The 11,958-nt window shown below is 41.2% G+C and overlaps 1 long non-coding RNA gene across 3 annotated transcripts in view; it reads right to left on the bottom strand.

The window, feature by feature from the left end:
* Nucleotides 1-315: 315 nt before the first annotated feature.
* Nucleotides 316-11,958, bottom strand: part of LOC102004288 — a 23,966-nt gene continuing 12,323 nt past the window's right edge. For all 3 annotated transcript variants that reach the window (XR_260874.1, XR_260875.1, XR_001233902.1), the window contains 2 exons: nt 532-580; nt 316-432 (listed from right to left, as the gene is read on the bottom strand). This is a non-coding gene — a long non-coding RNA (uncharacterized LOC102004288). The remainder of the gene's footprint in view (nt 433-531; nt 581-11,958) is intronic.

Here is an 11,958-nt window from a genome sequence, read left to right as displayed (position 1 = left end):
GAATCTGAGTACCCTTCTTTCTCACCCTCAGCGTTCCTGGGACACCATGGCTCAGGCTCCCTTTCTCAGGCCTCTCCTGAACTGCAGCTTCCCCTTCATATTTGCTTGGCAAGTCCCTAAGTGAGACCATAGTCTTCAGACTCTGTCACGCTGGCCTCCTCCCAGCTCCCAACCAGCGGTATGTTGGGGTGACTGGTGTTGGGGTTCCCTTACAGAGGTGGTGGAGTATTGCCTCAGGATCCCAGAGGCTGGGCTCCTCAGACAAATTATAAAAAGGATCAGACTGGTTCCAAGTAACTGATGTACATCCCAGAACAAAGTTCCAAAGATATTTTATTTATAGAATAAAAGATATCTGACAACCAAGAGGTAAAATTCATAATTTCTGTCAATCAAAGACTCCCAATCACACAAAGAAGCAGGAAGTAGGACCTGTAATGAGGAAAATCAATTGAAATTAGTAGCAACCGAAACCTTTGCTAAAATTATCATAAAATGACATTTAAAAAGCTTTCTAAATGTGTTTCATACCTACAAAAGTTTAGACACAGCAGTAAGAGAGGGGCAAAATTCCAAGATTCTGTAAATATGAAAAGGATAATAAGTAAATGTTATGAACAGTGTTTTGCTATGTAATTTAACAATTTAAATGAAATGAATACATATTAACAATGAACAATCAGAAGTTAAAATAAAAATATTTATAATGGCACCCACACCATGAAAAACTAGGAAAATCTGACAAATGATAAAAAAGACATATTCCCTGAAAATTGTAAAAATTACAGAGAGGAATTAATAAAGACAAATCAATGTAGAGTTACATTTTTTTCATGGGTTGGAAGATTCAGTGATGTTTAGATGTCAATTCTCCTCAGATTTATCTATGCATTTAAATCAATTCTAATTCAAATTGCAGAAATGTTTATTATAAAAACCAACAGGCTTATCCTAAAATTCATACAGAAATACTAACAACCTGAAAGAGCCAAATAACTGAAAAAGAATTAAAGATCAGAAGGCTAAAACTACTTGATATGGATACATAAAAATTTGAATATAAATGTACAACTTATTTTTGACAATAGTAGAGAGGCAACGCTGTTTAAAAAAAGGTACTTTTCAACAGTAGTGCTTGCACAATTGGACGACATACAAAAAATGTAATCCTCGGGCCATACCTCACACCACATACAAAAAGTAATCCTTGAGCCATACCTCACACCATACACAAAAAAATAATCCTTGGGCCATAACTCACACCCCATACAAAAAATAATCTTTAGGTTATACTTCACACCTTGTACAAAAAGTAACTAAAAATGGATCATAGAACTAAGTATAAAATCTAAAAGCCATAAAATTTTTGGAAGAAAACATATGAGACAGTTTTTGTGACATTGGGTTAGGCAAATATTTCATAGATACAGTACCTATCTATAAGGAAAGAATGGAGCATTTTATAACTTGTATTTCAGAAGGAATGGGAAGATGTCTGGTTATGCTTATCAATTATGACAGGGTCAAACAGGTAACACAAGAAAGGAAGATGAATGCTGTATTTTAAAATTGCTTGCTGGAGGCCTTCTGAAAGTATGATAACACCAAACCATGGTTGAAAGAACAAAAAAGCCCTAATGGCCATATATTTTATACAGCAATCTACTCCAGATGTTAGGAGGAAGTTACAAAAGCTTTCAGTAGGACCTCAAATCCCACTGACCTTCAAGGAGGGGGCTTTCAAAATATATAACAACCAGGAACAGGCAGAAAGACCAAAGAAAGATACGAGGTCAGAGAAAAACACACAGCTTCTGGCTACTTTAATTGAACCACTGGCTCAAGGTACCTCCCAAGGCCTTCAACATTTTACTCAGCAAAGATTAGACAGAATCCAGTGTGCAGATAGTCAGAAAGAGGATCATTGGAAAGGAGATGTCCCAACCATCTTAGAAAAGGTCAAAGCCCAGGATCAGATGTACTGTACTGAAAGGGAGAGTCAACACCTGGACTGAGGAAGTCCAAGTGTCTTCCAGGCTTTGCTACAGTCAGAAGACATCACCATTACCCTGGAGGAGTCTTGGGTAACCATTGGCATGGCAGGTAAAGAAAAATGCTCATTTGGACACTAAGACATTTATTACAAAAATTCTCCCTAGGGCTGGTGTGTTTGTTTAGCTTATGTAATACATAGGTCATCAAGTTCTATAGCCCTTACTTTGAGCCCCCATTACCTGAATGTTAGCAAGCATATCAGTTGAAAGGGCATATGGAAGCACTTCAAAGCCTTTCTGGGAATGGTTGGCTTCAGCTGCATCTGGATGGCTGGGTTTGTTTGACGTACAGAAGTCTTATTGCTACCCTTTGAAATTCTGTGGCATGTAGGGTAATAATAAAAGTCCTTACTCACACACGAATAAATGTCCCCTGGCTGGTATCTTATTTTTCCAAGTCTAAGAGCTGTGGTCATAACTGCCCCTCTGGTAGGCAAATCTACTAAATCGTCCCATTGACTCCTCAGTAGGATCAAGCTGTCTTTTTTTTTTTCCCCTAAATCAAATTTTACTGGTACATTTTAGATATACATAATGGTCACATTCATCATAGAGAATTTGTATCTGTATATCATATAACTTGATTCCTTTCTTTTGTTTGTTTGTTTTTTTAGTTTTTCTCCGGTACCGGGAACCGAACTCACGACCTTGTGCTTGCCAGGCAGGCGCTTTGCCGCTGAGCTAAATCCCCAGCCCCTGATTCTTTTCTTCTTATTCCCTACCCTCCCTTCAGCTCCTCCTCTCCTCCCTATTTACAAAGTCTTTGTTTCCATTTTTTCCTTCTTTTCTCACTATTTTTTTACCCACCCCCGCCTCGACCTCCCCAGCTGTTGTAAAGGCAAAAGGACATTGGTGGATGACCAGAGGCCAACTGTTGCAATAGCAGGTACCTCTGTTAGAAGGTATGAACAGTTCAGACTGTTTCCTGGGTTAAAGATTCCATGTAGAGGAACAGCGGGCTCTGTTTTGAGGAGAAAGCTACAGGAAAGCATGAAACTTTTTTTTTGTCGTTGAAGGGAATGTGATTTTGTCTAGACTCCATTTTTGTAGGGAGCATTTCAGGGCATAGACTTAGGGCAGGAAATGCGTGAAATGCAAAGAAAGATGGGTATGAGGGGAGCACATTTTTGGATAAGAGAGAATTTTGAATGGTTAGACTTTGCCAGAAGGTTAAAGTGAGTTGCAGAAGATTTGCTGGGGGGTGGCTATGAAGGGAAATTTGTCTGAGCAGCAAAGTTGGCTATAGTTTGCACTTAAAAGAACAGCCAAGCCAGTGAAGCCTAGAAGGTTTTTGGCCGTGGTAGTAGATTGTCCTACAGAGCAATGTTTCCCAGTGCTCTGACGGAGAGAATAAGAGGCTCAGATTTAGGAGTATCAGCGTGTTCCTACAGCCTAGTCTGTCGGATATTCTACAATTTTACTCCTAAATTTCACGTCTTGATAGGGTTAGGGATCACCTTTCCTTGCCACTGTTACATCAACTAACTGGTACAGTATCATTTTCATTTAAATTGCATAGCACCTTTGTGCTCACTGAGTAGGCCCATGAATGGACTATAGGTTTCTAAGAAGGGCTTTTCTGCTGTCAGTACATTTTCCCAAGGACACAAGGGGAAGCCACCTGTGTTGATCCACTCCTACAGCGAACCTGTGTCAGACAAATCTATGATCTCTCTCCACTCACACTGAACTATAGTCTTTTCTTTTTTAACTATAGTCTTGTAAGGGCTTTCTGCAGTGTGGTTATATTCCATTCTGGTATTTAGATAGGTACTAGATGGTCATCTTGCGGGTAGTTCAGAACATCTGGGTCAGCAGAGGTAGTAGCGTTGGATCTGTGAGGTGTGTTTCCCTCCAGTGTTCACAATCATCTCCTATGTTTAGTTTTCCACTATGCTCTTTGGTGGGGTGTCAGCAAAGAAGGTAGCACTTTGGGAGGGAATGGTGGCACTTCTGCGGCACCTTAGGTATCTAACTGCAGGAAATGCTGAACTTTGGAGGACACACATGCAAAGTAGGAATGAACAGCAGAGCTGATCCTTGGGTATCTAAAGGCCAGGGATTGTTTGCAGTTTTATGCAGCTCAACTTCTCTGTCTTTAAGCAAAGGAGTACTCACTTCCACACACAAACTGGGTGTGAATGCATGCTGTGGGCATGCAGAACTTCCTCTCAGACCCAGTGGGAATTATCAACTGTGCAATACGTGGGTGGAACTTATTGCTTTATTTTGTGTAACATCTTTGTATGTATGTAAATCTGACCCTCTGGCATTCTCTTGCCTTCTGTGCCAACTTTTACTTCTAGCTTTGACTGCTACTTTTCAGCTTGGTGAAGTAATTATGACTTCTCATTTGGTCAAGAAAGGTAATTGGCTGATACAAGGCTCATGGGATGACACTCCTACTTTAAACCCACAGGCGCAATGTTTGGTAATTAATTGGCACAACTGCAAGACAACTTTTTGATACCAGAAGTGCCAGAAATTCTGTTTCTCAACCAAGGGAGAACTCTCCAATGGGACAATAGGAAAACTGCCAGACCTTCTCTGACTCATCAGAGCTAGTACGGGTGTGGGTGGAAGCCAAATTTCCTTCACCACAAGGTGCTGGGAGTGACTTATCTTGTTTTCTCATGCAAGACTTTAGTAAACTAGTTGGGCTGCCTTAGGGAGACTAGACTATGCCCAAGTGAGAAGGCACTGGCTATAGGCTGAGATGTGGGATCTGCCCAGAAAGGGCCTAGCTGGGCTTTCTTCTCTGAAAGAGGAGAGAAGATCCTGGCGATATGACTGGTGAGTTACACTTTCACATCACTGTCATCCTCAAGTATTGGTGAGAGACTAGAGGGGCCATGACTGCAGGTCAGTTCCTTTTATCTTGCAATTACAGAAACTAGCCCTGGACATCTAGTCCCTGCCATGCTGTAAGGTAAGACGTACATATCAAGGGCCCCAAGGATTCAATCTCGACATCTAAAAAAAGGAGCCTATTTCACAATATAATTCATATTCTTCCTGTGTCATTTTTATATGAGCATGGCTTGTAGGTTCACAGAGTGTAGCGTTATAACTTCCCCAATCAGAATAAGGATAATATCCTCCCCTGATTCCACTGCTCAGGACTTGAAGTTAAAGTTGTTGCTCTCAGTGAGAGATGGCACCTAGGAGCAAATATTATATGTTGCTCTATATGTCCAACTATTAACCTGCTCATCATACTTACTCACTTGTGAACTCTGGGTTGTCTCCAAAGGCTATTTCCACTCTGACTCCGAAACTCCTACTGGCTTAGAGAAGGAAGTCATATACTCTGTCCTGGGCTGACTAGAGAGGAGGACCAGCCAGAGCCTACATCCCCACAGTTACCAAGAATAGGCATTTGATTTTGCCAGCTGTTTCTAGGGCATTTTCCACTGTCTATTAAAAGATAGAAATGAAAAGGCAATCCATGGAATGGGAAAAATATTTGCAAATCATGTATATAGCAAGGAGGTAATATCCAAATATATAGAGAACTCCTACAACTTAACAAAAAGAAATTTCCATTTAAAAATGAGTAAAGGGCTTGAATACACATTTCTCTGGAAAATATTTACAGATGGAAAACAAGCATATGAAAAGGTTCTCAACAGTAATCATCATTAAGGAAATACACATCACACTACAGAGACTTGTGGGTGGTTACTACCATAAAAAGAGAATGACAAGGACGTAGAGAGATCAGAACCTTTGTGTCTACTAGGGGAATATATAATAGTGTGTCTGTTGTGGAAAACAGTGCAGCATTCCCTTAAAAATTAAAGACAGAGTTACCATATAAGCTAGAAGAACTGAAAGCAAGGTCTCAAGCAGATATTTGCACACCTGTGTCCATAACAGCACCATTCACAGCAGCCAGAAGGTGGAAGGAAACAAATGTCCATGAGAAATGAATGAATGAATAAAGCATGGTCCATCCAGATAAAGGAATATTGCCCCATCATAAAAAAGAACTCTGACATATGCTACAATGTGGATGGACCTTGAAGACATTACACTCAGTGAATGAAATAAGCCAAGAACAAAAGACAATTCAGTGATTCCACTCATATGAGGTCCCTAAAGTTGTCAGATCCATAGAGACAGAAGGTAGGATGGTGGTTCCAGAGGTTGGGGATGGAATGGGGAGTTGGTGTCTAATGAGGAGAGTTTTAGTCTGAGAGGATGAAAGAGTCTTGGAGATGGAGGGCGGTGATGGTTTCACGACTGTAGGAATGTTTTTAATGCCACTGATTTATGCACTTAAAATGGTTAGGATGGCAAACCTTATGTTATATAAATCTTACCACAATTAAAAACATAGGAGAGATCTAGACATGCAGACTTCTGTGGTCCAGCATACTGATCTAAAGGTCTTTTAATCTAATATGATGGCCTCATGCTAAGCAGGCAGGTAGGTAAGAGGCAGTTAGTGTGCTAGAATCCTCAAGACATGCTCAAAATCCTGTAAAAATTCGAGTGCCTGGCTTGAGTCCAGTAGTCAGGGATATGTTTGGCTATGTCAATAAAAACAATGGCTATATCTTGTTCCCCCTCTAAAAAGGCAAGTGACAGAGAACTTGGTGGGTCCTGGTATGGAAAGCGGCCCGTAACAGGAGAGAAGGAATGATTCCTTCAGACAGTCAGGTGCAGCTTGCATCTGGGCCTGTTGGATTCCAGTGTCCAAAGAACCTGTAATTATGCAAGAAGAGGAGACAGTGTCTTGTTGGGACAATGGACCCTGGTCACCTGGAGGAGACAGGGCTGCTGCAGGACACAGGTGACCGGTTTAGTCCTCCTTGGTACCCACCGCCTAGGGATAACAATGAACTGAAAAGTTTAGCAGCCTCAGCATGCTGTGGGGCCCAGGCCAAGCAGGTGAGGAAGAAGGGGGTGTGTGATGGTGCTGGAAGGGGAAGGTGTTGCTCCCGGCCCAAGTCACACTCTAGGGTGATGAGGGCTGTGGTTTGTCCCTCAACCCCCCTGGTGTACCCTGCCAAAGTGGGCTGGCTCCAGCCAAGGACTGAGTCAGGCATTGACACAGGGATCCATCATGTCTGCTGAAGGGATACTTCTCCAGTACACAGCCCTTCTCCTGTGGCCTTGCTCTTGTGAGTGTGGAGGTGTGAGGGCTGCCTCTTCCACACCTGCTCCTGTTTTCTTCCATGGTGTTGCTCTCCAGTTAACCTTGCACTTGCCTGAATCCACCCCAGCATCACTTTCTAAGAATCCAGCTTGCAGCCACCCCAGTTTTGACTTTTGAAGACTTCCACCCAACTGAGAAATGAGAATTCCTGATGATACTTCACTCACTCACCAAATATTGACTGGTTAAAAAGGAGGTGAACAAACAACCCATGAGAATATCTGGGGAAAGAGAGTCCCAGGTGGTGGGAATGGTAGTGCAAAGGCCCTGAGGTAAGAAGTGGTTTAAAGATGAGACATTGGCCAGTGATGCTAAGTGTCATTGATCATTCAAGTGAGAGGGGGCCTGAGCTGTGTGGCAACTTGGGTGTGGTAGCCTGGGGATTGCTGCTGAGCCTGATGTGAGCAACTGCTTTGGTGTGGAAGATGAGCTGTGCTGGGGTGTGTTCTGAGGAGGGCAAGCAGAGGGAAAGGGCAGAGAGTGAGGACAGTCACCTGGGGCTGTCCATTGGTTTGCTTGTTTGAGGATGGCAGAAATGCCAGCTTTTGGAAGGACCCCAAATGAGAAAGCAGACCCTGGACCTGTTCTCCAATAGATGGCTGGCCTTTGGGGAAGCATGGGGATTTTATCCCCAGCACTGAGGGAAAAGCAAAGATATCATGGCTGACATATTGGTGATAAAGGTATGGGTGGAAGAGAGATATGTACCAGGGCAATGGGAAGCTTAGATCTTTAGTGGAAAAATAAGGTGGAGAAGAGATGTGGGAAGACTAAGAGAAATGAGAAAGAAGAAGAGTATCCAGGAAAGAAGGGTGCAAGGGTGCATTATGGAGTATAAATATGAAAATGGAATATAAGTATTAAGAATGGAATATAGAGACTAGAATATAGCATATGGCATATGGAAAATAGATTGTGAAGGATGAAAGATACTGTACATAATGTGAAGAATGGAATATACAGTATAGGATATGGACAATGGAGTTTTAGGAAAGAAGTGTGGTGTATGAAAATAAATAAAGGAGAATGGAGTACAGAATAATGGGAACAGTGTGGAGCGTTGGCATGAATAAGACAGTATGGAAAGTGAAGCACAGAGAAGACCAAGTGGATACTGGAAGATGTAGAATGGAGTATGGAGTAAGGATAATGGAGTATGGTATGTGGAGTTTGGAGATGGAGTATAGAGACGGAGTGTGTTTGTATAATGGATAATTAAAATTGAAGTGGGGAATGGAGCATGGGAAAATATATATAATGTGAAGAATGGAATATAAAGAATGAAACACAGAACACAAGGTAAAAATGAGAATGTCAAATGGAATATAGAACAGGGAGAAAGGAGTGAGGAACTGAATATTGTCTGAAGTATGGATTACAAAAATAAAGTATAAAATATGGGGTATGAAGAGAAAGAATGACAGATGAAGAAAAAAGCATAGAATATGAGCAAGAAAATGTAGAGTATGGAGGACAGAAGACAGAAAATAACACGTGAAACATGTAGCTTAGAGTACGGATATAATGGATGGAGAATACAATATGGAGAAGAGAACTTAGACTGTGAGGAATGGTACACAGACTATGACGAATACAGTATGGAGAAGGAGCGGTGGAGAATTGAGGATTATGACAGAATATGGAAACCAGAGTATAAAGTATAGAGAATGAGTACGAAGTACAGAGAATGAAGAATGGAGACTAGAAATCAGAGTATGAACAATAGAGCACAGTGCACGCAAAGTCAAGTTAGAGACTGGAGTATGGAGAACGGAGCATAGAATACGGATGCGAGGATACTGAGAATGGAGAATGGAAAACTTAAAAATGAGTGCAGAATAAAGAAAATAGTGTATAGAGCAGGGATAATAAGGAATGGAAAAAGAAATGTGAAGAACAGAGTATGGAATATGGAGTATAGAAAAGGGAGTATGGCTTATGAAGACTGGGGTACTGTAGTCATGTTCAGTTCAATACTGTAGCTATTCAGATGAATGAGGCAGGAGGACTGTGAGCTCAAGGCTAGCCTCAGCAACATAGTGAGGCTTTATTCTAAAAAATGGGGTATAGAATATGGAATTGGGAAATGACAACTGATGAAGAAAACAAAGTATGGGTAGTAAAATATATAGAATGGAGTATAAAGAATGGACTCAAGTTTGGAAAGTGGAGAATTAACTATGTATAATAGACTATGGAATATACAGAATCTAGTAGAATGTGATATGAGAATGAAACATGTAGAATGGGCTGTGGAGAATGGGGAATGACTAGTGAAGTTTGGAGCATGAAAAATGGAGAGAAGAAAGGAGTGGAGTGTGGTGTATGGAGTATGGACAGTCAGTATACTGAATGAAGTCAGGAGAACGGAGAATGAAGCGTGGAGAAAGGAGGATGGATAACAGAGTACAGAATACGGACCAACCAGTATGGAATATGGAGTTGAATGAAAACAGAGAATGATGGAATGGGAAGAACAGAGTAGCAAAGTGGAGAATAGAGTGTAGAGTACAGAGAACGAGAAGGAAACATAGAGAATAAAATATGAGGCATGTAAAGTGGAGAATAGAATACGGTAAAATGAGAATGCAGAATGGGAACGGAGTGTGGGAAATGCTGGGAGAACGGCTGTGAAGAATGAAGTCGGAGTGTGACGGGTTGTAGCATATTGAGAATGAGCAACAGAATATAGAGAGAGTGGCATCTGAGATGAATGCACACTTCTCAGAAATATGGCGAATGACTATAATGGAGGAGAATGGAGAATGGAGTGTGGAGAACGAACAATAGAACTGCAAGGGTAAAATAAAATTTGGAGATTAGATTATGGAGAAAGGAAAATGGAGAATGGAGCACACAATACTGATCAAAGAGTATGAAGTTTACAGTATGGAGAATGGTACATGAATGTCGGACAAAGGGTGTGGAGAATGAATAATGGGGTAGAAAATGAATATGGATAATAAAATATAATTATGGTGAATGAAGTATGGGGCACAATGTACAATGTATGAAGAACGAGTGTGATGTGTTAATATGAAGTACATAATGGGAAATGCCGTGTGGGCGTCACGGTCTGGAGTGTGGAGTATGCAGAATGGAGAATGGTAATGAGAATGGAGTAAGAGGAACAGCCATGTTAAACAGAGTTTAGAAATGGACTATTGAGATGGAAAGTGGATGTAGACAACACAGTGTGACGAATGGAGAATGGAGCGCTGCCTATGGGCAGAAGCAGGTGAGCATGGTGGTACACTCCTGTCACCTCAGTCACTTGGGACCCCAAGGCAGGAGGACTGCAAGTTTGAGGCCAGCCTGGGAAACTTAGTGAGAGCCCATCTCAAAAAAAATAAAATAAAAACTCAGGGATATAACTCAGTGCTAGAGCACCTGCCTAGCATGTGCCGGGCCCTGAGTGCAATCCCCAGTACAGCAAAACATCTCCCTCTTTCATATAGTGTGGAGTATTTAAAAGGGAGAATGGAGTATAGGACACACGGACTGAAATGTGCAGTATAGACACTAAAGAATGAGGAAAGGGTACAGGAAATGACAATGGAGGTGGAACAATAGAGAATGGTATATGGTGGGAAGCATGGAATATAGAGTATAAGCATGGAAAATACAGTATAAGCAATGGAGTGTAGTGTCTAGACAATGGAGTATGTGTTCAGAGATTGGGTATGGAAAATTAAGTTGAAGGGGAAAAGAGCAAGAATAAAGAGAGTAGAATATGGAATATTAAGAATATAGGATAGCTGGGCATGGTGGCACATGCCTGAAATCCCAGCACTCGGGAGGCTGAGGCAGGAGGATCGCTGTGAGTTTGAGACCAGCCTGGGCTGCAAAGTGAGCTCAAGGCCAGCCTGAACTGCACAGCGAGACCCTGTCTTAAAAAGCCAAAAAAAAAAAAAAGAATATAGGATAAAAATATAATGTCGAACATAGAAAACAGAATAGAGTATGGGTAATGGAATATAGAGCATGGAGACTCCAGTATGGAGAATACAGCATGACAGATAGAGCATGGAAAATGGAGTGTAGAAAATGGACCATGGAGAATGGAGCACGGAGGAAGAATGGGGCATTTTATATAGAATATGAAGTATGGAGAAAGAAGAAAGAAGAATAAAATGTGGTGAATGGATAACAGAGTATAAAGTTTAAAATAGAGATTCTGCAGAATTGAGTATAGTGAAGAGAGTAAAGAGAATGGGGAATGGAGTCGGGGGAATGGAGTACAGAACTTGGAGAAAGGACTACGGGATATGGAGCCTAAAGAATGGGTTATATAATGGGGACAGGGGAATAGGAAAATGGAGGCTAGAGTTTGGGGAATGATTAAAGAAAATGGAAAATGGCAAGTGAGGAATGAAGTGTGAAGGTCACAGAACAATGGAGAATGGAGTGTAGAAAATGAAAATTAGAGTACAGAGAATGGAAAACAGAGGATGGAGAGTAGACACGGAATATGGAGAACTGACTATAGAAGATGAAGATAGAGCATAGACAATGCAGTGTGGAATATAAAACACAGGAAAGGAAGTAAGAAAAATAAAGTACAGAGAACAGAGTGTGGAGAATATAGAATACAGAGCATGGAGTGTACACTATAGAGAAATGAGGATGGAGAATAGAGATTAGAGAATGGAAAATACAGAATGAAGAATGAAAATGGAGTATGGAGAATAATTATGTAGAATGCAAAATGGAACATAGAGAATGGAATGCAGGGGCTGG

This window comes from Chinchilla lanigera, unplaced genomic scaffold (genome assembly GCF_000276665.1).
Source record: "Chinchilla lanigera isolate Chin_1 unplaced genomic scaffold, ChiLan1.0 scaffold00021, whole genome shotgun sequence".
Taxonomy (NCBI): Eukaryota; Metazoa; Chordata; class Mammalia; order Rodentia; family Chinchillidae; genus Chinchilla; species Chinchilla lanigera.
Note: the sequence above shows the minus strand (reverse complement) of the source record. Positions and strands in the feature narration are given on the sequence as shown.